This window comes from Rhineura floridana, chromosome 6 (genome assembly GCF_030035675.1).
Source record: "Rhineura floridana isolate rRhiFlo1 chromosome 6, rRhiFlo1.hap2, whole genome shotgun sequence".
NCBI lineage: Eukaryota > Metazoa > Chordata > Lepidosauria > Squamata > Rhineuridae > Rhineura > Rhineura floridana.
Genome location: NC_084485.1, coordinates 45,198,620 through 45,225,880, shown reverse-complemented (window position 1 = coordinate 45,225,880; position 27,261 = coordinate 45,198,620). Strand labels below are relative to the sequence as shown.

Genomic DNA, 27,261 nt, shown 5'->3' with positions numbered 1-27,261 from the left:
CATCCCATCAAGTTTTATAGTAAAAAGGGTCTGGGTGTGACTAGCATTATGTGTCCCCGTTTTCACAAAAGAGAGTTGGAGATGCACTGGAACCAGCAGAACAGTAAGTGTGTCTCTACCCTTACATAAGTTACATGAAAACTGGAACAGGTTCAGAGGAGGGCAACAAGGATAATTGGAAGTGGAAGCAAAGCCCTATGAGAGGCTGAAAGAACTGGGTATGTTTAGCCTTGAAAAGAGGAGGCTGAGGGGAGATATGATAGCACTCTTCAAGTACTTGAAAGGTTGCCACACACAGGAGGGACAGGGTCTCTTCTTGATCACCCCAGAGTGCAGGACATGGAATAATGGGCTCAAGTTACAGTAAGCCAATTTCGGCTGACTATTAGGAAAAACTTCCTGTTAGAGCAGTACAGCAATGGAACCAATTGCCTAGGGAGGTGGTGGGCTCTCCAGCATTGGAGGCATTCAAGAGGCAGCTGGACAGCCACCTGTCAGGTATGCTTTAAGGTGAATTCCTGCATTGAGCAGGGGGTTGGAGTATAGGCTCCTTTGTACTATTCTATGATTCTAAGTTATATAAGTTACATAAGTTATGTAACTTACATTAAACAGTGCACAGCGAAATGTATAACATAGTATTTGGTGAAACTGAAATGCAGGGGAAAAGAAACAGTGCTGATGGTGATGAATACAGGTCAGAATGGAAATTGCTGCCTTCTCACATCCCTACTTCCAACAAATACCAGAGGTCCCTTGTGGTCCTCTGCACAGATATTTGTCCCTGTGCTTGCAGCCAATTTTTAACGTTATTTTTGAGATACAAGTTTTACAGTATACCAGACTTGCACAAAATAATGGGTTAAAAAACAACAATATGTGTGCTGCACCCAGCACCAGCAGCAGCCCACTGAGGAGCACTTGAAGCAGGATGTGTAGTAATAGATACAGTAGTGGCTGGTGGCTCCATGTCAGTGGGGCAGTGGAATTTGCACTGGGTTTTAGTCTGAAATTTTAAGGAGCTGTCCAGCCACGCAGTGCACTACAGTATGTCCACAGTTGGGTAACATGAGATTTGCAATTTGTTTTTCTTACTGTATTATCCAAGGATCAGGAAAATCCAAAATAAATTGGGGGAGAGTGTAAGCTGCCACTTGTATGAGGACATCATCTGAACAATGCAAAAAACATAAAACATGCACACATGGAAGATATGTGTACACAGGTATAGATTCACTAACAGGCAAAAAAAAACCCTTGCAATTTAAGAACATACCTTTAGATACTCCGATCAAACTTTAAAAAGCAGTGAAATTGGGCAGCTACAGTGAATGTACCAGGGAAGCAGGAGACCTGACCTCCTCTCTGAGATATTGTAGTGCCCTACACATTTGTAAAAATCGAAACAAAATTTGGGTTGGTCTTTCACAGTCCAATCCACTTCTTGTGTAGCTTGGAAGAATTTGATAACATGTGCCTCTGAGTGGGATTTGCTTCCATACATCATGCTTAGAATAGGTAAATCTGACCATGGAGAAGGATGTGGGAAAAGGGACATGAGAGGGAAGAAGGGGGAGGGAATTGGAAGGAGATGGGGTGGGGAGGGGCAAAAGGGAGGAGATAGGAGGGAGGAGGGAGGGAGGACAGGTTTGATCATTTGCATGCTTTTTGAGTTCAGTGGGATTTACTCCTGTACAATCATGCTTAGGATAGGTAAAACTGACTTGGGGGAGGGGCAAGGAGGGGGAAGGAGGGGGAAGGAAAAGAGGAAGGAAAAGAGGAAGGGAGGAAGGGAAGGGGGAAGGGGAAGAGGGAGGGGAGAGAGAGGAAGGAGATTGGGTGGCCAGGTACTGGGCAGAGAGAAAGCCCCTTTCCTTTCCAAAAGGAAAACAGTGTGAACACTATCATTGTTTTTCAGGGATTCCCCCACCATTTTATTCTACAGCAGGCACATGTACTCTCCCACCCAAATTTAAACCAAAGCTGTCACTGGCCACATCCACACCAGACCTTTATTTCACTTTAGACAGTCATGGTTTCCCTCAAAGAATCCTGGGAAGTGTAGTTAGTGAAGGGTGCTGAGAGTTGCTAGGAGAGGCCCTATTCCCCTCATAGAGCTACAATCCCCAGAAGAAGGGCTGCCTGTTAAACCACTCTGGCCACTGGAGCACAGTCAGGGGAATAGAAGTATCCTAACAACTCTCAGCAACCTTCACAAACTACACTTTGTGGGATTCTTTGGGGAAAGCCATGACTGTCTAAAGTGAAATAAAGACCTGGCGTGGGTGTGGCCCCCTGATTAGCCAAGCCAAACAACTGTGAGTCTGACTTTTAGAACACTGACAGTTGATTCTTACTGAGTATGCCCACTTTTATAATAGACTTCAATGTTAAATTTCTTAAATTAATTAGAGATCAGCCAGGGATTTTTTTTAAACTTTTAAACTGCAGAAGATGAAGGTCAGAGTATGATGCAAGGTCAGGAAGAGGATTACAGGTCCTCTGTGAACATGGCTGATTTTTAATGAATTTCAACAAATTATGAAACCACTGACAGAAAAAAATCCAAAAGGGGTCTGGATTTCCCCCCTCTTGTTTTACACTTTGAACTCTTGATTCTCTCTGACTGTTTTGTGTATCACCGTGAAAACTTAAGAGTGTTGTTAAGAAAGCATTTCTTAGTTCAGGACTATAATTTTTGTAAGGTTTTGTTTTGAAATCTGCTTATGGAAAGCAGCAGAATGGCATGGGGGTATTTTCAATTTAACATTGCGGAATGCAAAAAATCCATGCTGGCTATAATATACAGCCACTCTCGTGGCTGTATAATTCTGGAAAGCTGTGGACCTTTTCTATATAAATATGTTACAAATTACACATAATAAGCCTTTTTGGCATCCTATTAGAAAACAGGTTAAGTCCACAAAAAGAAACACAACAGATGCATTGTGTTAGATGCTTGACAATCTTTCTAAGCGCAAGCGATAGTGAAACTATGTACTCAAAAATAATAGAGTGATTATAAACATCTGTTTTAACACAGCAGTATGAGTGTGTTCATACAATACATGAAAATGTTTATCATTATATGTAGAAATGACTGATGTGGGGATATTTGATTATAAAGTCTACTGTGAAATTATGCAGGGAGTACTTATAATCTGCTCAGCTGCAGATGTAAATAGTACACATAATGCTCTTTTACACATTCCTTCAATTGAGCAGCAATTCACAGAATTAACCACTTTAAAAGTTTATATAACAATGCTCTTTTTATTTTATTTTCTTGGACCTCTCTACTTGAATCTCTTATAGAGAGAGCTTAACACAAGTTTTTGTCATTGAAGCTTGGAAAAAGAAGGCCTTTTTGTTTCCAATATCCCCCCCCCCAAAAAAAATAGAGAGAGAGTGGTTAAAGAATCTGGCAGAGTATCATACAGTATATGATTTTTAGGTGATTTAACCAAAAAGTGGCAGCAGTCCATCTTCATTCATTTGTCCAGTGTAGATTCTGATTTCTCTGAGAGTCAAGGAACAGCCTTGTTCTCACAACATGCTAAGCCAAACCTTGGCTTTCTGAGACTGCGTGAGAGCATAGGATCACAGAGAGATGGTCATAGCTGCTTTGCTCCTCCTTAGTCCTTTTTGCTGCAGTGCTGCACCAAGCTAAGCCATCTGAACCAGAGCTCATAGTTAAGCTCTCTCCCCACTAAGGTTGGGTGAATCTGTTGATTTCGGTTTTTCTGTTTCTCACTTTTCCAATCTTAAATTCAGTTCTCCACATTTCCCCATCAGTTTGCTTTTTTAAAAAAAGTCCTCATTAAAATTCATCAGCATTTTTGTTCAAATTTCTCCCAATATACACATTTGTGTATCCAGTTTTGCCTGATATACACATTTTTGCATAGCATAGTTTCCCTAATATAATGCATTTTTGTAATTTTCACAAATATATTCATTTGTATGCACACCATGTCTTAGTATATGCATTGTTGTACATGTTACTTGGCTGCAGGACTGTGTTTGCAAAATTCAGAGGAAAGAGAATTTTGAGGGATGGCTGTGTTTCATTTGCATATTGTTTCAGAAAGAGCAAATTAGGTGGATTTGCCTTTAAATGAGAACTGAATCTCTACTCCTCACTAACCACAAGCTATAGCCAAGCTTTATTTGACAGTCTGGAGAACCTACAGCTTTCAAGGGATGAAAGCTCCCCTGGCCTTGCTCGATGTCCCTGTCTAGTAGGAACTACAATTAGGGAGACTGCAGCAAAGCTCACAAGCAAGTGATGTCAGCAATCAGGAGACCAGAGATCACCAATATGGCACCCATGAGCACAATGGTGTCCTTCAGCTTTTCCATAGGTGCCCATGAAGCCTCTGAGCCCCTCCCCCCCACACTCCTACTGCCCTCTTGGTCATGAGGTGGTGAGAGTGATTGCCTTTTTTCCCCTGGAAAAGTACGTAGAATTGAATAGGAAATTGGAAGAATAACAGTATTTCTGACTTCCTCTTTTAGCTCTATGTTCTTTTCTGGTAAATTTATTCTGCTAGACTTGACTTTTACCCAGATCCCTTGGAAAAGCAAAGATCGTGTGAGTGTGTTGTCTCTCTTCCTCCAAAAGGTGGGTGGGTAGGTGGGTGCCAATCCTGAGGAGGGTGGGCAGAAATAACCACTGGAGATGGTGTCCATAATACAATAGGGCCCCGCTTTACGGCGCTTTGCTTTACAGCGATTCGCTAATACAGCGGTCTCAATTAGATGCAATTAGACTAAAGCCCCACTCATACGGCGCTTGTTCCACTTTTACGGTGGTTATCGGGCATCGCGCACCATTCTATTCAATAAGTTCTGCTTTACAGCGGTTTTCGCTTTACAGCCGGGGTCCGAAACAACCCACCGTATGAGTGGGGCCCTACTGTGATTGCTAAAAAATCCAAATGTGCCCATGAGCCTAAAAAGTTGGCTACCCCTGCAGTAGACCAACTCTTCTCCTCCTTCAACATATATATTTGAAAGCCAATGTGGTGTAGTGATTAGATTGGACTAAGACCTGGGAGACCAGAATTCAAATTCCCACTCAGCCATGAAGCTTGCTGGGTGGTGACCTTGGGCCATTCACAGTCTCTTGGCCTAATCTACCTCACAGGGTTGTTGTGATGATAAAATGGAGAGGGAGGAGAACCATGTATACCACCTTGAGCTCATTGAAGGAAAGGTGGGATATACATATAATAAATAAATAAATATGAAATTTCTAAAGTATGATTCAGGCCTCATAACTACTATGTTGCATTCCATTTTCTCTCGCTGCTCCGTATTCAGAGCACTTGGGGACTGCTCCCTCAATTTCAGTTTTTAAGTTTTATCTAAAAATGTTCCTTTTTTCCAAAGCTTTGGAATTTTGGCTTAGTTTTTTTATTTTTTATAATGTGTATACCTAGAGTATGTGCATCTGCAGTCCTCGTTTTGTCTTCTAACTGTTTCCCCTCCCCTCCTCTGTTGTCCTCATTTTATTTTATTTAGATTGTACACCTTTGGGGCAGAGACTTGTTTTTATTGTTTTATTTTATCTACAGTGTCATGTGCATTTGATGGAGCTATATAAAACAAAACAACAGCAGCAGCAACAACAACAACAATAATAATGTTCCCACATAGAGCAACAGAGGAGCAGGGAGCAGCTCTGTGTTGAATAATGTCCCTGATGTTACGTGAGTCACCTAGGCTCACTCCCTGGTGCCCACACATACAGCACAAACATCTGCAGGAGCTTTTGCATGCACAGCGGAATGTGTAAAGGGTTCCAGGGTCACATATGATCAGGGCTGCATGTCACATGTAAGTATTTGTGTGTTGTGTTGTATGTGTGAAGTCCCCTTCCCTGCAGATATTTGTGCTGCATACCTGAGAGCTGCAGGACACTTAGCATGGTCCCTCTCTCTGCTTCTAGGTTGCTCTACACAGGAGCTATAATGCCTGAATAGGGATGGCAAGAAGAGCAATGAAAGACCAGGTCCACAGCCTGGGGGTCATTCTTGACTCCCAGCTGTCCATGGAGGCTCAAGGCTGTGAGCCGGGCAGCGCTGTATCAACTCCATCTGATACGGAGGCTGCGCCCCTACCTTCCCAAGCATCTGCTCCCACCGGTGGTACATGCCCTGGTCACCTCTCGCCTAGACTACTGTAATGCAGTCTACGTGGGGTTACCCTTGAAAATGGTCCGGAAGCTGCAACTGGTACAGAATGCGGCGGCTCATCTGATTAAAGGCAGCCGCCGGCAAGATCACATCACTCCAGTGCTGAAGGAGTTGCACTGGCTACCGGTTGTTTACCAGGCCCAATTCAAGGTGTTGGTTTTGACCTTTAAAACCCTACACGGTTTTAGCCCAGTCTATCTGAAGGAGCGCCTCCAGCATCGTCAGGGATGCCGCTCAACAAGATCAGCCTCAGAAGAACTTCTCTCGATCCCACCGGTTAAAACAGCTAGACTGATGGGGACTAGAGAGAGGGCTTTTTCAATAGTGGCCCCCACCCTGTGGAACTCTCTCCCAAATGATCTCCGCCATGCCCCTTCTATGATGAGCTTCCGCCGGGCCTTGAAGACCTGGCTCTTTTTTTTTCTCAATTAATTTTTATTCAAATTTTCAAAACCAAAACAATACAAAAAGAAAAAACACAAATCAATAACTAATAAAAGAAAAAAAGAAAAAAATATTGACTTCCGATTTGTCGTAGTTCAGCTATAAGTCTATAATATATAACAAGCCTGTCTCTTAATAGATTATAAAATCACCTTCTTCCAGCTGTTATCTTAGTTGGTATCAAATCTCATTAACATCATATCATTTTATTCTTCTACAAAAAGTCAAAGAGAAGTTTCCAATCCTTGAGATATATGTCCATCAATTTTTTTTCTAGATAAACATGTCAATTAATCCAACTCATCAAGTCTACTAAGTCCAGTAATTTCAAATCGCTCTTCTTCCATTATCCGTGTTGGTTCCATCTTCCATCTTTACGCACCCAGTAATCTTGCTGTCATAGTCATATAATAAGAGTCTGATAGGAATTTCCTTTATCACAGATATTTCCTTGCCATCAATTCCGAACGTATCACTGAAGTATTGTTGCAAAGCCACATCTCTGTTCCTCTTTTTTACAGAATACACTAGCACATCTCTTGAAGGTTTTTCCATTGACACAAAACAGGGATTAAGTCTGTTAACTTTCTCCATTTCAAGTTCCATCAAATCCTTCCACTCCAGGAATTTTTTCGAACCGATAATATCTTTATCTCCAATCTCTTCATCAATTCCTTCAGGGACAACGCTGAGTTCCAAACCATAATATTTGTCTCCAGGATCCATCACAGCCAGGAAAACCAAATCTTTTTCCAAGTCCATATTTAATCCAATCTCCATAGTTTGAACCTTGCCTTTAATTTCTCTTTCATCCTTTTTCGGTTTTCCAGATCTATCTTTATTCTCCTTTCTCATAGAATCCTGAATTTCTTTCAGCTCCTGTCTCATTTCGTCAAATTCAATTCTCAACGCTTGTCTATTATTTCTCAGTTCTTGTTTTATTGACTTAATCCCATTCATTATTTTCTGAAACATATCTAAAGATAAAGTCCCTTCTTGTACATCCATGATCTTCTTAATTGTCATTCTTAAAACCAAAGGAACAAAACTCCTTCAATTTTCAATGTCCCAAGCAAAGAGCAGTTTATTTCTTTATCCAGTTACAAAGGAGTTAATCTTTCAAACCAACTGACGTCACACTCTAAACAGCACGGATTTCCTTATCTCTTATATGCCCAGAAGTGCAAAAACAGCTTTAGTTCACAGCATCCAAATAACTAGTAGCAGAAAGAATGAGCAGATTCGTCAAAAAAAAAAGTAGACCAGAAAAAATAGTCCCAGACATATATTACACAAAAGTCTTATAAATAAAAAAAAATCCAATCAGAAACCCCTCATCCGTTGTAATCTTTATAATGCTGATTTCCATGCCAGCTTTTTGCAATAAAAAAAAAAGATAGGCTATTTTTATTTTCTTCCCCCTTAGTTCTGTGAGTAAAAGAGAAGGTTTTGACTCACCCAGGTTTTCTTAATTGCTGGTTCTTTGACAAATCTCTTTAGCTATATAGATAACAAAATAATGAGCATAGACAGGAGAAAGCTTGCCTGTTAATCCGTTTTTCTTTGAAGAAAAAAAAACGGCTCACTTATTCAGCTGAGCTAGCTAGAAATCCTAGCTCCGTCCGAGCTGCTGGAAGACCTTCTTTCACAGACAATTCTAATGACTTCCAGTCTCCAACAAACACAACAAAGCTGTGTGGGAAATCTCACGTTTCTTCCTTATCCGGAAGAAATTATCCCCAGTCAAAAAAAACCCCTTCTGACTGGATTTAAAACTGAAAAAGTTTCATCCAAGACGGGAGCCCGTCTCAGAGGCAGCACAGGCGGAGGGATCCTCCTGGGAAGTCCGAAGACCTGGCTCTTCAGGCAGGCTTTTGGGGTGGGTTAGGTTTTTACGGTTATGGTTTTAAATTTTAACGTTTTAATGTATTTTTTTTATCTTGTACGTCGCCCAGAGTGGCTGGACAACCAGCCAGATGGGCGACTAATAAATTTAATAAATAAATAAATAAATAAATTTTATGTACACTTTACCTAATACACGCATTTTTAAATTGCTTGATTGGAGAATTGCATCAGAAAATTCAGATAAGTGTAAATTTCAAAGGATCGCTGTGTTTGATTCTCATATTGTTTTGGTAGGTGCAAATTTGATAGATTGAGTTTTAAATGTGAACTGAATCAAATTTCACCCTAGTCTCAGAGAAAGTTGAATTTTTTTGTTGTGTAAAGAATAATATAAGATTATGCCAGCTTTCAAGTTGACACTGAACACTTGATAACACAAAATGGAAAAGCAGTCTGTGGAGACATTTGCAGTTCAATATCTATGCAATATGATTGGTGATTCAAGTCACATAATGGATATTTTTTTACTAGGGATGTACAGAACAGAAGGGGTCTGTATTTGTTCTGGGATTCTAATATCGGGCTGGTTCTACCACAGTTTAATTTTGGTTTGAAATCTGGATTTCGAAAAGGTGTCAAACTTTTATGCACTGCCTAAATATAGATAGAAAGATGTGGGATTTTGTTTTTAAAAAACTTTCCTACAATTGTGTAAATTATGATGATGTCATCATTGAAATCAGTAGGGAAATGGAAAGAGGCCACAAACTGAAAATGCCTAGTGGAGATCAAAAAGCAACTCACAGCTGAAGACCTTGGAACAAGAGTACAGTGAGTAATGGATTGATTTTTCCTGTCCATCAGGTGTTTTCAGGGTTACAGCCGCTTTCAATATCTCTGTTGATTTTAATACTGCTCTTGAGCCATGTTATAACTTACCATTTTAAAAAATGTAAAAAGGGGGCATGGGAGAACATAAACCATTCTTTTAAAAAAATAGCAGTGTACTTTTTCCATTTAAAAAACAAAAATACTCCCCAGAATCTGCCACCCAAACTGAATTCTGCCCCATCAAGTTTGCATCCAGAAATGATGCAACAAATCTGTTGTGGCATCTGGTTGAGGAAGATTCTGCAATTATCCCTAGTTTTTACTTCTCAGTTTTCTGTAGGGTTAGACACATCAGTCTGTTTCCAGTCCATGTCACTGTCTCATGTGTTCATTCATAAGTTCATCCAACCTGTTTCTGTGTTACAAAAAATACACATTTATAATATGTATTTAAAGAAGCTTTGAAATATTTTCTTTGAAACTGCATATTTTAAAATATGTTTCAATATTTTTGGGCCAAGAACTAAGTTGCAACATTCAAAGAAGAGAAAAACAAACAATGGATATCTCATCTGCATATTAGCCCCAGAGGTGCGAATCAGGTCAATTCCTACTGGAGCTTGCAAAGACTGAATTCCTCAAGCATCCCTAGCTGACTAACATTCTTATTTTCTAATGAATGTAAAAGTTGATATTTGCATGTCCTTTGTGATGTTAATGTTTAGTGACACATTCTTATGAAAATACTCAATAGGAAGTATACAAAAATCAGTAAGTGCACTTATGATCATGACTTTGGAAATGGCTGTGTTTCTTCAAAGGATTGCTGATCAAAATATTGTTTTTTCAAACATATTCTACATTCACAAAGAAAATACAGCTACAAAAAGCTGGGTATTTTTATTTTTAATTTAAATATTTCTAAACAGCATTTTCATAAAAACTGTAACAAGGTGGTTTAGAACATAAAAACATCATACTACAATAACATCAATAAAATCAGGCTGGTAAAAAAATTCACTTTCCAACGGGCTGACTGAACAGTATTTTTTTAAAGACATCTAAAAGATAGTAGGGATGAGTCCTACTGCTCTTCTACTTTAAGGAGTTCCACAGGGCAAGACCTGTCACACTAAAGATTTGGTCTGGCCAACTGAAAGGCTGACTGACCATCAAGGACATGGGGACCATCCAAAGTGCCCCATCAGAAGATCTGTGACATCAAAGTGGAGCATTAGGAACTAGGCATCCAAAAAATGTGATGAGGAGTGAAGAGATTAGAGGAAATAGGATCCATTGAATGAAGCCAAAGGATAGGAAAATCACAAATTCTTGATCACAGAAGCCATAACCTGAAATATACCAGACTAAAATAAAAAATAAGGAGCACTCATGAGCTTGGAAGTGTGGCCAAGGTGTCATTAGCATTGACTCCTGAGGATCTCTTTCTCTGCAGGGAGAGTGGGAGGTCCACGCATGGAGAAGAACGTCTTCCCCCAGAGGACTCCTCATTGAGGCTGCAGAAAGCTTTGCAGCCATTGCTCCTCCAGTGCCAGTGCGCCAACAGTGGTAGGGGATGAAAAGGGACAGATCAGGAGTTGAATGGGAGATGCCTTTGATCCACAAGCCCTCCTGTCCCTTGACAAACCCTCGACAAGAGAGGTAAAACAACAACAAGATCCCAAGTTGGCATAGTTCTTTGTCCTTCCATTGAAACTAATGGGAGGGAAATTTTAAAAAGGACCATGAAGTGCCAAAATAGGGGGGGGGGAGCTGTTCCATCAACTTCTTTCTGTCATTTCCTCTGCAACTGCCGCCTCCCCCCAATAGGATTGATCTGCCTGAAGACAACTGGAAAACTGGCTATGCCTGCAAGTCAAAATCAAAGCTGAGCAATCCATTATTTCTCTTGTTTACAATAGGGCCCAGAGGATGATCTGGGAATACCACATTCAGTGGTGGTGGTGTATCTGAGCAGCTGAGCAGAAAGTAGGTCTTTAGAGAAAAAGTCTGTATCTGAGAGCTGAAGAGAACTATGAGAGGTAGGGGAGACATGAGTGTGTGTGTGTGGGGAGAGTAATTCCCATCAAGAATAGCAAAGGTACAAAATGATGCTTGCAATTACTGGCCATCCTGATGCCCAGCCCAGAATCATTTTAAGGGGGGGGATTTCTTGTTTGGTGGAAAGAGGATTACAATTCTTTAACACAGCAGTTTTAAAAAATAGTTCCTGTTGAAAACTACTCAGTGAACTGGATTAATGGACAGAGTGCAAGGAGGGCTGTCAAGAGACCTTGAAAAATACAGCATCTCACATCTGGATCTGTAATCTATCACATAGATGTCGCCACTCACAGCACACACTCACAGTGAGATTTTCAATGCAGCATAAGATAGATGCTATAGGCAATCAATCCTGTTTTCATTTGATTTCCTGTGAAAAAGCTTCACAGAATTTAAAACAGATGAAAGCTAATGGGTCTTTTATACATCACATCCAAGTCCTATTTAATTTAACTGAAAATGAGATTCCACTTCTGCAAATGTTTGAAAGCCACAGAATTGGGGAAGTGTGATCTCTGTCAAGAGCTATGTTGCAAGTACTGCACACTGGGAGATTGAAAATATCTTTATTTATTCCAAATTTGAAGGGGGTGAATGGGGAGGAACCATTGGCATGAAATTTGCATGAGAAGCCTGTGAGCAGTCTTGAGTATGTGTTGTGCACAATTTTTGGGGGTGCTAGAGATGGGAGAGAAATTTGAATCAGTTCACATTTAAAGGTGTATCTATCAAGTTTGCACATTCTGAAACGATATGACAACTGAAACACAGCCATCCTTCAAAACTCGTACTTACCCAAATTTTATTATGCAGTTCTCCAACCAACCAATGTTTACAAAAATGAATACATTAAGGGAAAGGGTGCATAAAAATAAATACATTAGTGAAAATAACATACAAAAATGCATTATATTAGGGGGAAATTGCTTGCGAAAATCTGTACATAAGTCAAAACTACATGCAAAAATGTGTTTATTAGGAAAGATTTGCACTAAAATGCTGAAGAATGTTCATGAGGATTTTTTTTTTTTAAAACACCATTGCAAATTGCTGCAGAAATGTGGAGAACTGAATTTAAGACTGGAAAAATTAGAAACTGGAGAACCAAAATTGACAGATCCTGACATCCCTATCTGGTGCCCAAATTATGGAACATCCTTCCTTAAAAAGTGCACTTGGATGCCTCTCCTTTAAGTTTATTTATTTATTTATTTATTTATTTATTTATTGGATTTATTAGTCGCCCATCTGGGAGGATATCCAACCACTCTGGGCGACGTACAATCAGAAGTATAAAATTACAATGAACAATAGACATAAAGACATTAATACATTAAAATCACCACCAATAACTGCAGAGCCCACAGAACCTAATTTTAAGTTGTTCTGAGTTTATGGCTAACTTTAACTTATTTAAACTGTATCCCTGTTGTACCTTGCTTGGAAAAGGCAGGATATATTTAAATACATAGAAGTATTGAGAAGATCCATTTGAAATCCACTTTACCCATCCCATCTTGAGCGGCTCAGAGACAAAGATTTGATGAACTTCTTCTGGTTCTTACGCTGGTAGACACTGTTCGGGTTGCTGATGGTGGGGATGCTTTTGGGCTCTCCAGCAGAGCTCTCCTCATCAGAGAAGGTGCTGGAGGGGCAATCCAGCGTCTCTGCCTTGTCCACAGCCTGCCTGATGCGCTGAGGGATGTCATGGTGCTCTGTGCTGCCTTCAAAGTGAGCCACTGTGAAAGGGGGGTTGTTCTCACCATATCTGCAGCTTACTTCAAATGGATCGACCCAAATGGTAATCTCCTTTGGTAAGCCAAGGCTGTCAAAGGCCACATTGCTCTCCAAACATGCCTGGTCCAGTAGAGGGTCTCTTGCCTGGAACTGGTTTATCCTTATATTTATTTATTTATTTATTTTATTAAGCTTATATACCGCCCGACTAGCAACAGCTCTCTGGGCGGTGAACATTAAAAATACAATAAAAATAACACAATACAGTATATCACAATACAAAACTGTACAAAAACTGTACAGTCTAAAATCAAAATATAATAATTTAGAATTAACAGGAATTAAAATGCCTCAGAGAAGAGAAAGGTTTTAACCTGGCGCTGAAAAGATGATAGTGTCGGCGCCAGGCGCACCTCCTCGAGGAGACCATTCCATAGTTCAGGGGACACCACTGAGAAGGCCCTAGATCTTGTCACCACTCTCCGGGCTTCCCTATGAGTCGGAACCCGGAGGAGGGCCTTCGTAGTAGACCGTAGTGTACGGGCCGGTTCATATCGGGAGAGGCGTTCCGACAGATATCGTGGTCCCACGCCGTATAAGGCTTTATAGGTAAGTACCAACACTTTGAATCTGGCCCAGAAGCCACCTAAAGGCTTGCCCTCTTGAGGGATTGTCAGGGTACCAGTGGCCCTTGTACTTCTCAAACAAACAAAGTAGTCATCAACTTGGACGCAAACTTCTCCAAGTGAGTTCAGACCTACTGTTAGGATCTTTTTATTCCTCCACTCTTTCATTATGGTTTAACGTTTTTATCTCCCTGCTTTTAAACTTGTTTTAATCTACTTTTATCATGCAATACCCCCCTCTGTCTTTCTTTAGTATTTTTTGGGTTGTCTTTAGTTTTGTATTGATTGTTTGGATGGGTTTTAGTTATTTTGTAAGTGGTTTTGAAATTATCTATAAAGAAGAACAGGACAGACATTTCTAAATAAAGAAAATAGTGAAAAGAGAGGATCCCTACCATGTATCATGTATTATGTAGTATCAGCTACATAAATTCACTCCAAGACACACTAGGCCAAAGTTAAACATACAGGTGGGATTAGGGTTGCCAGGTCAGAAGCATCCGAAACCCTGAGATTTTGGGGGGTGGGCTCTAGTGATGTCATAGGGACATGCCTGAATGATGTCATGGGGCAGGCCCAAGTGATGTCACAGGGCGGGCCCAAGTGATGTCACAGGGCGGGCCCAAGTGATGTATTAAGCATCAACCAAAAGATGGAGCCTGGGTAGGGAACATTTAATCTAGCCAACTTGCTTCTGGCAAAAAGGGTTTAAGTGCCCTCAGGCCAGGCCAGTCACCAGAAGGCCATTGTAGGAAGAAAGGAGCCTAAAGTTGTGGAGATGTTAGATGGGAGCACTCAGGAGTGAAGATGGATGCCCCTGAAGGCTGCAATTCTCAATTGATGAGATTTTCAGAAAAGCCGGGGAAAAAAACAAGTTTTCTGACTTGCAAAGGGCTCTAGTTACTGCCTTGTCAATCACAACCCTGACTTCATTTATTGGCTACATACCTGAAAGGGCGGGATTAGAGCAGCCAGCTACGAGCTCATGTAACTGAAGTTGCGGGAGGGCGGCTGACATTTTTGCCAGGTCTTTGCCAGCAATGATGTATCATCTCTTCTAAACTGGTAATGCCAGGGGCTGAACGTGGGGCCTACTTTATTCAGACCATGCTATCTTCTACTGAGCTGTGATCTCCCCAAGTGCTGATGAACAATGCTGATGTCTTCTCTGCAGTAAAGCAAATGCAGTAATCCTACATACACTACAAAAGAAGCAAGTGATTTGTTTGTTTATTATTGCATTTATATCCCACCTTTCCTCCAAGCAGCACAAGATGGCATACATGATTCTCCCACTCCCCATTTTATTCTCACAACAACGCTGTGAGGTAGGTTGAGCTAAGAGACTGTGACTGTTCCAAGGTCATTCAGTGAGCTTCATGGTTAGTGTGGATTGAAACATGGGTCTCCCAAGCCCTAGTCTGACACTGTCACCACTACATCACACATTCTATGAGTGAGAAGACAGAAAAACACTTCTAATTATTCCTTATTATGAGCTTATGTTAGAATTTTTCCACAAGGATAGGGATGGAAACAATCTGTCAATTCAGCTTATCTCAGCTTCTGTGTTACTCTTAAATACGCTTTGAGACATTTCCTTATCAGTTTAAGTCCTCACAAAGTTTTGTCAGCATTTCAAGGCATGTTTCTCCTAATTTACAGGTTTTTGTATTCAATTTTGCCTAATGTTGTCGTTGTCATAAAAATGCATGTATTCATGAAAATAACATAAAATGTATTATGCTATTTTCATGAATATATGCATTTTTAGACATACTTTCCCCCTATTTACACCTTTTTTGTCACTTTTTTTTGCTGGAGAACAGCAATGCAAAATTTAGAGAAGTGCAAATTTCACAGGATCACTGTGCATTTGGTTCTCATATTGTTTCAGGAAGTGCAAATTCAGTAGGTTTCCATTTAAACACAAACCAGACCAATTTTCTCCCCCATCCATAACCTGTGGCCCTCCAGATATTGTTGAACTACAGCTCCCATCATCCCAGACCATCTGGAGAGCCACAAATCCCCCACCCCATTTTGTATATCCACAGATTCACTGCCCACATTTATCACTACTAATTCAGTGTTGCTGCTACTCAGCTGTTAAGTGTGGCATGCGCTTATCCTGATGATGCCTGACTTTTCAAGATGGGGTGTAAGTGTTCTTCTCATAGTCCTTCATTAAAATTGTGTATGACAGAACAACTGCAGAAATCAATGGAGTTACAGTTGAGAGTATTTTTACCCAATTCACTTCACTGCTACTCTTTGATTATTACAAATGAAGCCTAACCAAACATTAAGCACTGATGAGTGAACTGAAATGTGTATGTATTGTTTGCAACAGCTGCTCTGGGGGGAAAATCATTGGTTCGAGATGCCTTAGTTATGTCAATTATTGTCACTGAGAATCCAAACAACAACAACAGCATTTTCCCAAGTACTTCCCACATTCTTCATTTCAGAAGCATATCTGAGATCTGTCCCACAGATCAGTGGAGATCATTTTCCCCGAAGGACTGGTTTAATTCAAAAAGCCAACCATTTTCAACTTTGAATGATCAGTTATACTGAGCATGACATCCCAGAGCTTATAAAGGAGGCGTGGGTGAAATTGTTTTCTGTCCCATTGCTTTCTAACAAAACATTGACTTTCTGCAATGAGATGCCTGCTAATATTATGTGAGTTTGCTTTTTTCTTTTGCTTTTTTCGCTGACTTATATGTTTGGCCTAATTATAGAGCCACAAGAGTGGCTGTATATTATAGCCAGCATGGACTTTTCACATTCCACCATGTTAAGTTGAAAATACCCCCATGCCATTCTGCTGCTTTGCATAAGCTCATTTCAAAACAAAATCTTACAAAACTTACAGTCCTGAACTCAGAAATACTTGCTTAACAACCATCTTAAGTATTCATAGCGATATACAAAACACTCAGAGAGAATCAAGAGTTCAAAGTGTAAAGCAAGAGTAAAAACATCCAGACCCCTGTTGGACTTTTTTCTGTCAGTGGTCTCATAATTTGTTGAAGTTAATTAAAAATCAGCCATGTTCACAGAGTACATGTAAACCTATCATTGACCTTGCCCCACACTCTGACCTTCATCATTCGCAGTTTAAAAGTTTAAAAAATACATGGCTGGTTTTAATTAATTTAAGAAAATTGACATAGGAGTCTATGATAGCTCAGGCATGCTCAGTAAGAACCAACTGTCAGTGTTCTAAAAGCCAGACTAACAGCTGTGTGGCTTGGCTAATCAGGGGGCCACACCCACGCCAGGCCTTTATTTCACTTTAGACAGTCATGGCTTTCCCCAAAGAATCCCACGAAGTGTCGTTTGTGAAGGTTGCTGAGAGTTGTTAGGAAACTCCTATTCCTTGACAGAGCTGAAGTGGCCAGAATGGTTTAACAGTCAGCACCTCTTCCCAGAGAATGATTGTACCACTGTGAGGGGAATGGGCTGTCTCCTAACATATCTCAGCTAGGGTTGCCAGGTCAGAAGCATCCCAAACCCTGAGATTTCAGGGGCAGGCCTGAGTGATGTCACAGGGCATTATCAGGACATAGTTTGAAGAAATATTTATATAAGCTTGACTGTCAAAGATGTTTATTATTTACATAACTGGTAAAGATATTTATAGTGCAATCCTATGCATGTTTACTCAGAAGCAAGTCCCAATGCATTCAGTGGGGATTACTCAAACAGGGAAGAGTGCACAGAACTGCAACCTCAAGTGATAAGGGACTTAACTCACCCAACCCAAAATTCAGAATCATGCCACTTTAAGCTGTTTTGCTACTGTTTATCCTTTTTTTTTAATGGTTATTGGATTTTAAAGGGATTTATTTCTTATTGTTACCTGCCTTGGTTTCGGGTCAGCAACCCTACCTCACAGGGTTGTTTGAAATATTCCATATATATACACACACACTGGAGATGAAAACTACATACAACCCATATAATAGTTTATTGTCAAAACCAGTTGATCATTGCAGAACATTTTTTAAAAAAATATAACCAATATTAGTTTCCTACATAATAAAAGCAGTGATGCCTAAGTAAGCCCAGCCTAATTGCTTTTAAAAATAGGATTGGAGGGTGAGAGAAAGATTGACAACACAAAAACAATTCTTTGCCATATTCAAAAGTCCCATTAATTTATAGCACAATCCAAACCATATCTACTCAAAAAAGTCCTACTGAATTCAGTGGGGTTTACTCCAGGTATGTGGGAATAGCATTGAGCATTACTCCCAGAAAAGTGACTATTGGATTAAAGCTTCATACTGGGAAGTTTTGCAAAACACTGCCCTCTTTAACATCCCAGGAAAATTTAAACTTGTTTACCTCCTGCACACAAAAGAAAAAGAAAAAAAGGCTGGAAGCTATATACTTAATCAATTTATGTGAGTTTCAGATAAGCACACACACATACAAACACACAAAATAGTTTTCTGGCCTTGCAGTGGGGTCTAGCTATTGCGTGGTTGTCAATAAAGCACAACCCTGACTTCACTTATTGGCTACAAACCTGAAAGGGCGGAGTTAGAGCTGCCAGCTACGAGCTCATTCAACAGAAGTTGCAGGGAGGCAGCTGATGTTTTGGTATATATCTTGTAAACCAGATCACCTTGAAACTTAATTTTTTTTAAAATGGAAGCTGAGAGAGATTAAAGTGAGTCACCCAGAGACCCAGAGAGGACCCCCAAAATCCAGGCAAAAACCGGAGAACTGGCAGCCCTCCTCAGCACCAAATTTTTCCAACTACACAGGGAGTGGATTGGACTGTGAAAGACCAACCCAAATTGCGTTTGTATTTTTACAAATGTGTAGGGCAGTACAATATCTCAGAGAGGTCTCCTGCTCCCCTGGTGCATTCACTATAGCTGCCCAATTTCTCCACTTTTAAAAGTTTAATAGAAACATATGTTGGCTATACAAACGTTCTTAAACAGCAAGGTTTTTTTGTTTTTTGTTTTTGCTTATTAGAAAATCATCTTTCAAGTAAAGTGAAGGGGCAGAAGCAGCCACTCCATGCATAAAATCTAATAATCACAGTTGCTCTTTCCAGGTGAAATGCTCACACATTCTATCAATGTATGATCAAGAAGTGGGGTTGTGGCAATTAAGCCCTGCCCTGGACATCATACATTCCAACTAGTCCTGCTCCTGGCATCTGTGCATACTCTGAGAACATTTGGAGTGATGGAGTACATGATGTTTGGACAGGGCAAGTTGGTGCCACCAGGTTCCCTGCTCATGCATTAATTTTTATTTTATTTATTAATTAGAAAAATGTCTAAGCAGTGTACTTAAAATAATTATCAATAATTATTTATAAAATTTGCAAAATTTAAAAGCAAATACTAAATGATATATCTGGAGAGGCTTGTTGAAACAAAAAAACGTTTTTATGAGACATCAAAAAGAGTATAGTGGGTCCCTGCCTAATATTTATAGGCAGGGTGTTCCAAAGCACAGGGTCTGCCACATTGAAAGACTGATTCCTAAAATATGTGGAATGAATATTAACTGGCACCTGTAAAAATGTAAGCTCGGCATATCAAAGCAATCGAGTAGGCACTTATGGGGTAAGGTGTAAACTAGTCCCAAGCTGTTATTTATTTATTTAAAATATTTCTTAACCATTCTCTGTCATAGGATTCCAGAGTGGTGTACACAAATGTGAATAAAATTCAAACATAAAATTATGGTTTAAAGTCAATCCCTTTAGGATGCACACCTTAATGTGGTGAGGGGGGCTGAGAGTGTTGAAGAAGCTAAGAGCAATGCCGTCAGGAGTCTAGACCAAGAGGCTAAACTCCTAGCAGCGGCACCCAAGGCAGAATGGTCAAAGCTGAGACACCAAAGATGCATCCAAACTCAGAGGAAGGCAAGGGTAAACCACCTTTTAATATCTCTTACCACAAAAACCCCATGAACAGAGTATCCAAAATGCAACACAAGATAGTGCTGGAAGTTGAGACCCCCAGGTCAGAAGGCACTCACTGAGCTACTGGGGAAGACCAAAGGACAAGTATGAGTAGTGCTGTGACTAATGACGCAGCTGGGTCAAACCTGAAAGGAAGCCCAGAGGCAGATGCGCACAGATGCAAAAGGAGAGTCTGGAGTTGTACGACGCACACAATACGAAAATGGAATGTGAGAAGCATGAACCAGAGAAAGTTACAAATTGTCAAGCAAGAAATGGAACATATCAACATTACAACATTATGTGAGTGAATTAAAATGGACAGGAATGGGACATTTTCAGTCAGGCAACTACAAAATGTTTTATGAAGGAAATGAGCAATTAAGAAGAAACGGGGTTGCTTTAATAGTGAGAAGTGATGTAGCAAAAGCAATTAGGAGCTACAATGCAAGGTCTGAGTGAGTGATGTCAATGAGATTAAACGGGAAACCTATTAACATAACCATTATCCAAGTCTATGCTCCAACAGCAAATGCAGAAGAAGAGGAATTGGAGAGATTTTACACAGAAGTATAGGAGGAAATTGATCACACACCAAAACAAGATGTGCTGATAATCATGGGGGAATGGAATGCAAAAGTAGGGAACAGAGTGTGTGAAGCCAATAATTTGTTTCTTGCAAACACATCTTTTGAACAACTGAAAAGAAGACGGTACATGTGGACATCACCAAATGGTCAATATAGGAATCAAATTGATTATATAATTGGTAGCAGAAGATGGAGAAGTTCCATACTTTCTGTGAAAACAAGACCAGGAGCAGACTGCAGTACAGATCATGAACTGGTCGTACTGAAAATCAGAGTAAAGCTAAAGAAGACCAACAAAGCAATCATAATGCCAAAATGCAATTTAAATAACATCCCAGAAGAATATAAAGATCAAATAAGGTACAGATTTAAGGCTTTAATCTTAGTTGCCAGAGAACCAGAAGAACTATGGAGTGAAGTCTGAGATATTAACAGGGAAGAATGCAAAAATACAATACCTCTAGTTAAAAAGAGAGAAAGACCTCAATGGATGACTGAAGAAACTCTTAAAATGGTTAAAGAGAGAAGGAAAGCAAGAGCAAGAGGAGATAGAAACACAGTCAGAACCCTAAATGCAACAATAGAGCGACTAGTACGTAGGGACAAAGAGAACTAGTACAATAGTTATTGTATAGAAATAGAAGAGGACAACAAAAAGGGAAGAACAAGAGCCCTATTTGGGAAATTTGGGAAATGAAAGGGAAATTTAAACCAAGAGTAGGAATGTGGAATAATCAACAGGGAAACATATTGACTGATCAAGATGAAATAAAAGGGAGATGGAAGCAATACACTGAAAAACTCTATACAAGGATAACAGGATGACAGATTCATTCATGGAGGAACCATATGATGAAGAACCAGAAATTTTAGAATGTGAGGTGAAAGCTGCTCTTAAAATACTTAGAAGAAACAAATCACCAGAAACAGATGGCATACCAATAGAGTTGCTACAAGCTACTCAGACTAAATCTGTCCACATTTTGACAAAAATTTGTCAAGAAATATGGAAAACTAAACAATGGCCCACAGACTGGAAGAGTTTAATATATACAGTAGGGCCCCACTCATATGGCAGGTTACGTTCCGGACCCCTACCAAAAAGTGAAACCCGCTGAAAAGCGGAACTCATTGAATAGAAAGGCTCGCGATGCCCCAAAACCGCCATAAAAGCAGAACAAGTGCCGTATGAGTGGGGCTTTAGTCTAATTGCATCTAATTGAGACTGCTGCATTAGCGAAACATTGTAAAGCGAAGTGCTGTAAAGCGGGGCCCTACTGTATCCCAATTCCAAAGAAAGGGGATCCCAGGGACTGCAGTAATTATCGAACTATTGCCTTAATATCCCATGCAAATAAAGTAATGCTCAAGACTCTACAACAAAGGCTCTTACCATATATGGAGTGAGAAATGCCAGACATCCAAGCTGGATTTAGAAAGGGAAAAGGTACCAGAGATCATATCATAAACGTATGTTGGATAATGGAAAAGACCAAGGAATTTCAGAAGAAAATCACTCTGTGCTTTAGAATAGATTACAGCAAAGCCTTTGACTGTGTAGATCATGAAAAACTATGGAATGCTTTAAAAGAAATGGGGGTACCACAGCATCTGATTGTCCTGATGTGCAACCTATACTCTACTGTAAAGACAAGCTACTGTAAAGACAGAATATGGAGAAACTAATTGGATCCCAATACACAGGTGTATTTTATCACCCTATTTGTTTAATCTATACGCAGAACATATCATACGAAAAATGGGATTGGACTAAGATGAAGGAGGTGTAAAAATTGGAGGGAGAAATATCAATAATTTAATATATGCAGACGACACCATACTACTAGCAGAAACCAGTAATGATTTGAAACGAATGCTGATGAAAGTTAAAGAGGAAAGCGCAAAAGCAGGACTACAGCTGAACGTCAAAAAGTCTAAAGTAATGACAACAGAAGATTTATGTAACTTTAAAGTTGACAATGAGGACATTGAACTTGTCAAGGATCATCAATACCTCGGCACAGTCATTAACCAAAATGGAGACAATAGTTAAGAAATCAGAAGAAGGCTAGGACTGGGGAGGGCAGCCAAGAGAGAACTAGAAAAGCTCCTCAAAGGCAAAGATGTATCACTGGACCCTAAAGTCAGGATCATTCCGACCATGGTATTCCTGAGAAAAATCAACTCATTTGAAATGTGGTGTTGCAGGAGAGCTTTGTGGATACCATGGACTGCGAAAAAACAAATAATTGGGTGTTAGAACAAATTAAACCAGAACTGTCAGTAGCAGCTAAAATGATGAAACTGAGATTATCATACTTTGGACACATAATGAGAAGACAGGATTCACTAGAAAAGACCATAATGCTGGGAAAAACAGAAGGGAGTAGAAAAAGAAGAAGGCCAAACAAGAGATGGATTGATTCCATAAAGGAAGTCCCAGACCTGAATTTACAAGATTTGAACAGGGTGGTCCATGACAGATGCTATTGGAGGTCACTGATTCGTAGGGTCACCATAAGTTGTAATCGACTTGAAGGCACATAACAACAAAGTCAATAAATAACATAAAAGATATAAGAAGGCTTTAAAAAGCTAAAAACAGAATAAAACACAATTCTAAACAAACCCCATCTACAATCTAAAATGCTTGGGCAAATAGTAAGGTCTTTACCTGAAAAGCTTATAATGTTGGCACTAGGCATGCCCCCTAAGGGAATGCATTCCCAAGATGAGTCAGCAACCACAGAAAAGTCCCTCTCCTCTGTGGAAATACAGTGTACCTCTATTAAAGAAGGAACCTGTAGTGTAGCAGAGCCAGAAGATTTTATGACACAGACAGGCAGGTCACCACACAAAGGATTCCCAAGCACCACAGTTGGCATCAGGGCTCCATGCAAAGTGCCTTCTAGCTCCCCACAAGTGCCTCCTGTTCACTGCAAAATCCCAAGAGGGGCAATGAAAATGAAAGTCCATAACTTGAGATACCCCTCATTCTGTGGCTGCTGCATTACTATGCTTATGTATTTCCCTCTCTCTGCAGACAGCTCCAGCAGCCACATGGTACACTACAAATCAACCTGGAGGGAGCATTGGGGTTCCAGCAGCAAAGCCTATTTCCAGCCTCCATGAATTGATTGTGTCAAGTGCACAGAACATCTGTGTGAGCAGCTTCTATGCGCATGGGCTCTGTGGCACAAGAAGGAACCACTACAGGGAGGTTAGGAGTGTGGTCCATGGGTACTATCTTGATCCCTCATTCATCTGTTGCTTGTACCCACTTGAAGACCATCTTCACAGAGCTGGTGTCTCTTTCAGCTAAGTCAGGGGTAGGCAAAATGATGTCTTCGAGAAGTTGTTAGACACCCCCCAATTCCCATCAGCCCCAGCCAGCATGGCCAATTGTTAGGGATGATGGGAGGTATAATCCGACAATATCTGGAGGGCATCATGTTGGCTACATCTGAACTAACTGAGGGGTCCCCTGAGTATACTGAAACTTTGTCAGTTGTTTAGGTGACCTAACTTCAGTTGCCTCAACCAGAGCATCAGGAGCTGCCTAGATCTGGGGACAGCTGTCTCAAGTAGTGAGCCTTTGAACTGCAGGTGGCAGCTCCCCCATGAAATGCTGACTTTAGCCTGGACTGACTTTGCCCACCAAGGCCAGCCATTGGATCCTTCTAGACAGGAAGGACTGTGCCAATGCCTTCTGTGCCAGCTGAACCTTGCTTGAGCAACAAGGTCTTCCTGAGCTCTCGTGTCTTTCTGAATCCTTTCTGAGACCTACTTTTTGAGGCCTGGCTACTGGCTTTATCCCACTACTTCTGGATCCTAGCTTCTGGCTCACCTCTGTCTGCTGCCCACACCCGAGCTTAACAAAGAGCGAGTCGTTTTACCCAGCCTTCAAATGAAAGGCAGATGGATTGTTTATTTAAAACAGGGGCGGGGGACCAAATACGGGTAATCCAGGCCTCTCCATCTGGCTCTCTCCCCAGGCAATGCCCACTCCTCAGCCACACACCCCAGGCCCTGCTCCGTCACTGGTCCTACTTCATACTCTCCTTGAATGTTTTCATCTTGCTGGAATGTATCTTTAAACTCCGATAATGCCCCACCCTGGCTTTCCTGGATGGAGGATAGAGAGGGGTGTGTGGGTATAATAATAATAATAATAATAATAAATTTAATTTTTGTGTCGCCTATCTGGCCGAAACCACTCTAGGCGACGTACAACATTAAAGTTCAAATACAATATAAATACATAATAAAATACAGTGCAGTCAACAATAATCATTTTAAAAGCAGCAGTACAGAACAGTTTAGGGCCATCAATAGACAGTTTTAAAACAATATAAAGGAATTAGCCCACCCCGGGGATCCCAAAGGCCTGTCCAAAGAGCCATGTTTTCAAGGCTCGGCGAAATGTATCTAGGGAAGGGGCATGGCGAAGATCGAACGTGAGGGAGTTCCAGAGAGTGGGGGCCGCCACTGAGAATGCCCTCTCTCTAGTCCCCACCAACCTAGCTGTTTTCATTGGTGGGATGGAGAGAAGGCCCTGTGTGGCTGATCTGGTCGGGCGGCTTAGTTGGTGGTACTGGAGGTGCTCCTTCAGGTAAACTGGGCCGAGACCGTATAGGGATTTAAAGGTTAAGACCAACACCTTGAATTGGGCCCGGAAAACAACTGGAAGCCAATGTATGGGGTATGTGTCAAAACTAGCCTACTGCGCAAATGTAAAATTTACATTCATTGCCCCACACACACTTTGCCTCTGACGCCACCCACTACCATCATGTGCCACCACTCCAAAGGTTACCCAGGAGGGAATGCAGCCCTTGTGCTGAGAAAGGTTCCCCACCGTTGATTAGAAAAATAAATAAATGTGGCTCTGAGCAATGGAAACCATTGTATCTATTTGGTGTGTGATCTTCTAACAACTTATTAATATTTTGCCAGGACGTACGCATCTTGTAGGACAAGGCTTACTATTCCACTTTCAGGGTATCAAGTTGCTAGGTTTTTAGGGAATGCCACATTGTTTAATAAATCATGGGTATGTTAGCATGTAAAATAGAGCACCATAGGCAGACTTATAAATAATTAAATTTTCATTTGCATAAAGATGAAGAGCATATTAAATACTAGAGGACACTGAATGTGATGAGATTGTATGTCCAGATGAAAAAAAAGGGGAGATAGGACATCATCAGTTACAGAGATAGCTGCAGACAAGAACACAATTTCAGGGTACGGGTGGTGGCAAAATTCACAGCAAGGCTCAAAGGCTTATTCTTGCACAGATTAAAAATTACATGTTTAAAAAACACAGCATATTTTAAGAAAGTTTGTTGTGGGTGCTTTAATAACCAGGCATATAGACTTTCCTGAAAAATAATTACTCAGAGCTTGAAACAAGGGAAACGGTGTATCACAACTACCACTACCATGGACCATAAATGGCATTCTTGGACACCAAAAGTTGTATAAAATTTCACATTTCCTATCCTTTGACAGTGAAACCAAAATAAAATTATTTTGCACGAAGTATCAGAATTTATATATATATATATATATATATATATATATATATATATATATGATAAAGATGTATTACTGAACACTAAAGTCAGGATCATTCAGTCCATGGTATTCCCGATCTCTATGTATGGATGTGAAAGTTGGATAGTGAAAAAAGTTGATAAGAGAAAAATCAATTCATTTGAAATGTGGTGTTGGAGGAGAGCTTTGCACATACCATGGACTGCGAAAAAGACAAATAATTGGGTGTTAGAATAAATTAAACCAGAACTGTCACTAGAAGCTCAAATGATTAAACTGAGGTTATCATACTTTGGATACATCATGAGAAGACATGATTCACTAGAAAAGACAATAATGCTGGGAAAAACAGCAACAACAAACATGATAAAAGACTATGGAGAATATTAAGCCAAAGGGCTTCCTGTATATTGAAAGGAAGCAATATACTTATTAATTTATATTAGAAACCTGAAATCAAATAACTCATTTGTTTCAAATAAAAGTGAAAGTTGCCCCCAGCAGGATTTTGTGTTTTTTGGCCTACCTTAGTAGTTGCCCAGTCACAATGCTGTAGTGAGAGAACGACGACACAACTGGAAGAATTCCTAGGCCTAAACAAAGGATGGGGAGCCCACAGCTCTCCAGATTTGTTAGACTACAACTCCTATTATCCCTGACCTTTAGCCGCAATGGCTAGGAACAAAGTATAGTGGCAAATTCAGAAGTGCAAGGTCCCTTCATGATAGTTACATCAAACCCCCTCACAGCCATGCCCCCTTTTCCATTTGCCCTTGTCTCCTTTGCTCTCCCTGTCATCTCACCATGCACACTGCACCACAACTAGGATCCAAACAGTGTGAAAGGGGAGGCTGTGTGTTAGCTATTGAGAAGAGTCTTCTCAGTGGCTGACTCACCTCCTTTCACTCTGATTGGCTCCAATCAGCATGACAGGACAATGACTGTTCTCAATGGCTAACATGTTCCCTTTTCATGCTGATTAGCTCAAACATGGAGACCTGGCTGGGACCCTACTCCCAAAAAAGCAATGGGCCTATGATCCCCCCAACCCCAGATGACTACACCCCTAGTTGGGACTAATGGGAGTTGGTGTCCACACCATTTGGAGGGTCACAGGTCCCTATCCCTGCTGTAGACCTAATTGCCACTTCCTTTGATCACACTGTACTTTGACCAGCCTCCCTAGCACTTTTATCTCCCATCCTCACCCTCCAGAGCACACCATTCTTCCTGATCTTAAGCACTGTGTAAAGAGAGTCTTCTTTTTGGCCCATTCTTGCCTAAATCTCCTGTCTCCTCTGCCCTTTTTCTCAAGTCATGTTCCTTCAAGTTCCATTATCTCAGCCCATTCCTTACTAGTCAGCTTTGGATTTATTGTCCCTTAGCTTCCTTCCAATTTGGGACCTCTTCCCAGTCCC

At 40.6% G+C, this 27,261-nt stretch overlaps 1 long non-coding RNA gene and 1 pseudogene across 1 annotated transcript in view; one reads left to right on the top strand and one right to left on the bottom strand.

Moving 5' to 3' along the window:
- Nucleotides 1-27,261, top strand: part of LOC133387249 (uncharacterized) — a 111,742-nt gene that overhangs the window by 70,523 nt on the left and 13,958 nt on the right. The gene's annotated exons all lie outside the window — the stretch shown is intronic.
- LOC133386466 (maternal B9.15 protein-like) lies at nt 12,891-27,117 on the bottom strand (annotated as a pseudogene).